Source organism: Tympanuchus pallidicinctus, unplaced genomic scaffold, assembly GCF_026119805.1.
Source record: "Tympanuchus pallidicinctus isolate F22 unplaced genomic scaffold, pur_lepc_1.0 scaffold8, whole genome shotgun sequence".
NCBI lineage: Eukaryota > Metazoa > Chordata > Aves > Galliformes > Phasianidae > Tympanuchus > Tympanuchus pallidicinctus.
This window is the reverse complement of record NW_026294802.1, coordinates 46893612-46898379: the sequence shown is the minus strand read 5'-3', so window position 1 is coordinate 46898379 and position 4768 is coordinate 46893612. Positions and strand designations below refer to the sequence as shown.

General features: G+C 38.6%; 1 long non-coding RNA gene across 1 annotated transcript; it reads left to right on the top strand.

Annotated features, from left to right (window-relative positions):
* The first annotated feature begins 1869 nt into the window (after positions 1 to 1869).
* On the top strand, positions 1870 to 3572 carry LOC128073690 (uncharacterized). Its single transcript, XR_008202828.1, has 3 exons — positions 1870 to 1937; positions 2080 to 2153; positions 3237 to 3572. It is a non-coding gene; the product is annotated as an uncharacterized LOC128073690 (long non-coding RNA).
* The last annotated feature ends 1196 nt before the right edge of the window (positions 3573 to 4768 follow it).

Below are 4768 nucleotides of genomic sequence, written 5' to 3'. Positions count from 1 at the left end.
AGCAACTGAAACAAGTATGAAGCAGAGGGTATGTTTTCCTGCTTTAAGAATCAGATCCAAAAAGACTTGTTCTACTAACAGTTTGATGTTGAAACTTTTAGAAAGATAGGACCTTGGAAGAGAACACAGAATGCTGTCAGTTTCCTGAACTACACTTGAGAAATATAGAAAGATGGAATGGGGTTTGAAACAAAGCACTGATACTTAATATAGTTAATGTTATGGCACTGGTGACCACATAGCAGTAGAAAACATGAAGGTCAGAGTGCTTTAGAAACACCACCTTCTTTTTAGGCATAGCTATTCAGCCACAGACTTGAGTCATAAATCTCTATCCTTCTGACGCTGATTTCAGTATGTGCAAGGAATCTCTTGTTTCAAGGAGGTGAACTGTACTTACCCTCTTTTCAACATATGCAGAAAGAGAAGTTTTGCTGAAGCTTTGTCACAATTCATCAAAAGATATGGGTTTTTGGAAAGTGTAAATGTTATTAAACAGATGAAAAGAAGGTTCTATTCTTAAATGATGTCCTTGTTTCAGCTCGAATAGTCAATTTCCTTCATAGTGGGCTAGTAGGGTGCAGTTCTTTGGATTTAGAGGATAAAACTGTTGATACCACACTGATGCTTTAGTTACAACTATAGAATTACAGAATAAACTGAGTTGGAAGGGACCTGCAATATTACTCTCCAACTCTTACCTCCATTCAGGACCATTCAAAAATAAAACCATATTTCTGAGTGTTGTCCAAATGTTTCTTGAACTTCAGCAGCAAAGGGCCATGACCACTGCCCTAGGGAGACTGTTCCAGTGCCCAGTCACCCCCTGGTGAAGAAACTTTTCCTTATGCCCAACCTGGCCCTCCCTTGACACAGCTCTGTGCTGTTCACTCAGGCCCTATTGCTGACACCAGATCTCAGCAATACCTCTCTGCTCCCTGTGAGCAGATGCAGCTGTCAGGAGGTCTCCTTCAGTCTCCTCTTCTCTGGGCTGAACAAACCAAAGGATCTCAGCTGCTCCTCACACTTCTTCCCCTCTAGAAACATCACCATCTTTATAGCCCTTCTTTGGATGCTCTCTAATAGTTTTAAGACCTTCTTACACTGTGGTGCCCAAAACTGCCCACAGGTCTTGAGGTGAGGGTACATCAGCATGGAATAGTCAAAGACTTTTCAGCTTATCACAAAGTTCTGGAAGCTAGGGGTGCACAAGAAACTGGGGAGATAGAACGAGAACCAAACTGGCTAAATATGGAATCATATCAAAAATTAAAACTGAGGGAAATGGTCAAGGGGGTGGCGGCGGCAGCGGTGTCGGTGTCGGTGTCGGTGGCTGCTGCTGCTGCTGCTGCTGCTGCTGCTGCTGCTGCTCTGACTCTGGCTCTACCTTAGTGTGCAAGGACTGCTGAATCACGGCCTGAACCTCTGATTGATCACCTGAGACGAGCAATGAGTCAGCCACAGGAGCACAGGTGAAGGCAATTCACCTGTGCTGCTGGAAGGGGTGGAGCCTGGCTCCACCTCTCCTAGACCGATTTAAGAGCTGACTACCAGTGAGGAAGGGTCTCTTTTCTGGAGATCCTTCCTTTGGGGTTTTATAGTAAGCCATGGACAAGGGTAAGCACTCTATTTATTCTCTTTTTGGTATCATAACCTGCTTAGTCAAACTCTCTTGTTTATTTCATAATTATAGCATCTGTGTATTCATTGATTATACACTTAGTCCATGCATGGACTGAAATGCTGCCTTGTGCATCACTTGTTTTGTATATTCTTTTATTATTGCTATTATTATTTTCTATTCCCATGTTCTCTTCAAAGTCCTATTAAACCATACTTATCTCAAGCTACGATTTCTATGTTTTACCAGTTCTCTTTCTCATCTCAATGCAAGGGGAATGAGTGAATGGCTGTGTTCTCTTTAGTTGCTCAATGGGGTAAGCTACAATAAATGTACCTACTACAATTCATTTTTATGTAATTTGCACAAAAGATTTCTTGAGAGGAGAAACAGACTATAATAAGACAAGAATGCAGGTTACTATTCTGCATCTATGTTCTTGTTTTTGCTTTCTCTAGCTCACTAAATTGATGATTTTTCCCCACTGCGTGATACCATTTTGAAATAAGCAAAGGATGGTGTCTGTATTCAGGTAAGTGGATAAGTCCACAGTTAATTTCTCAGTATGATGTGTTTTCTCCTCCTTTAGTTCAATGAAATTCATACCTGTGGTTAATTCTATGAATAAAAACATTTAAGCACATAAACTGTAAGCTTTTCCACTGGACGCATTTAATGATTATATACTTTTTTTCTTCTTCTGAGGTACACTGAATGATAGAAAGTACCATAAAAGAGCAACTGCAAACTGAGATCTATTGGGAACTTTCATTCCTTTTATTTGTCTTTTTCAAATCATATATTTTCTTTTTGTTTCTCAAGTTAAATTGTCATTCTGATTAGACTAGGAAAATCTAAAATAGTTTCATTTACTTCAATATAATAAAGACAAATGCCTGTTGCAGCAATTTAAATAAGGTTCTGATTCTCGGGATAGGCATTTATTTAGGGTGATAAGTCATCAACAAGCATGATCCTAAAATATTCAAAAACAATAGTCAGGCACCCATAAGAGACCAAGTCCCAGTTTTCAGCACTTTATTGTGCACAAATGAAATAATAATCATATTGCTTTACTCCCTGCCTCAATTGTCAAACTTTCTGAGTAGTTAACCTAATTGCAAGCTACAAATGTTTGTTTTCCTTTTGGGAGACACAGTGCTTGACAGCAACATAGTGTATTCCAGTCTAGTCTAAATTTATTTCAAATATGTGTGTTCTTGAGAAATATAATGGATAGCAATATCAAATCAGAGCTCATAATTGATACAGACAGAACTCATTAAAGCAAACCTGAAACACTCTTATCCCATGATGTTTTATATAATTCTTCTGAGTCACACCACTTATATGTTGGAGCAACACCAATCAAAATTACACCACTTCTGAAGGAAGCTATATAAAACTGGTTTATTCAATTGAGTAAATTTCTATATTTTCCCTGCATATATCACTTCTTGATCAATTAATATTTAGTAAGATTTGTTGACTCACTAAAATGAGAAGACTGGCTCTTATGTTTTTTTTTTTTAAAAGACAGGGAGCAAAGTAGAATGATGTTTAAACTCATCATATATCCTTTTGATTTCTTCACTTGTTTCCCATGTAGATGAAGTAAGGATGTGCAGGAAGGATGATAACAGGATCAAGGAATCATTTAAATTGGAAAAGACTCATGAGATCACCAAGTCCAACCATAGCCTAACACTATGATGCTGAGCTGCCATAGGATTGTCATGTACATAGTTCTAGCAGATGAGAACACTCAAAGGTCTTTCGTGCCTTTGACACAGCATGTCAGACTCAAAGTATATAATCTACAGAGAAGCATGGCCCAACAGAGAAGGCTCCAAATTCTTGCTTCTAAATACCTTTTTTCTAAGCAGCACTCATGCAAAAATCAAAAAAACGTGGCTATCAAGTGATACAGCTCTCATATACCATCTGGCAACCTGTGCCACAGTGAAATAAAATAAATTATTTGTCACATGTGATTCCTGGCTTCTGTTTGCTTAGTAATCTTCTTTCATTATTACAAGTAGTACTATTTTACTACTTCACCTCCCCATCCCTAGAGGCATTCAAGGCCAGATTGGATTGTCCCCTGGGCAATTTGATCTAAAGTAAGAACTGTAGTGGGGTTGGAGCTACATGAACTTTAGTATCTCTTCCAATACAAGAAATCTAGGATTCCATTACTCTGTTTCCTAAAAAGGAAAAAATGTAGAATAGCAATATGCTAATACTTAGATCCAGTTAAGGACATAAAAATCTAAAGAAAGACATAAAGGAAAATTAGACACACATCTAAAATTATTTTCCTCTTATGTTTGGGTAATTTGCTATCAACCCACGCGTTTATTAGACTCCACACTAAGCAGCTATAAACTGCTCAGCTGAGTCAGAATTCAGAAACCAAAGGTGTCAAAGTGTCAGGGTGGGAAGTCAATAGACAAGGAAGACAAAGCCACCAGCAGACCAGGCCAGACCCAAGCTCAAGCAACTGGAATTGAAGGCTGGTAATCTCTACTGCCAATCTCGAGGTTCATGGCTGTTCCTGGATGAGTCTGTTCAGGACCACTAAGACCGTTATTGACTTCAGGATCTTGACACAAATTCTTCTTTGGAAACAGTGGAGGAATTGAACCAGCAGAGTTTGCCTTGTCCTGCGAACTGGATCACAGGATACTGATGTTCAGTATTTCCTAAAGGCAAGAACAAAGAACAAGCAGCTCACCGTTCAGCATTTTTATGTCAACTTTTGGAAGCTTCTTATTCTCACATTGGTTTAAAACAAATAAACAAAAAAAAAAAAAACAACAGTCTAGAGGGCAGGATATTTGTCCCTAAAAGTAATTTATAATATCATTCAACTAGATATCTCCATTTCCACTTACTTTAGATAATTATCATCAAAGCATGAAACAGTTGTAAAACTGGAAGCAGTGTTTTCTAGAAGTTTTTTCAGTTATTTCAAACATAGAATAGAATCACAGAATCATTATGGTTGGAAAAAACCCTAAGATCATCTAGTCCAACCATCAACTCCTGATACCCATGCCCACTAACCCATGTCCCTCAGTGTCACATCTATATGAACCCCTCCAGTGACAAGGATTCCACCACCACCCCAGGCAGCTTGATCCA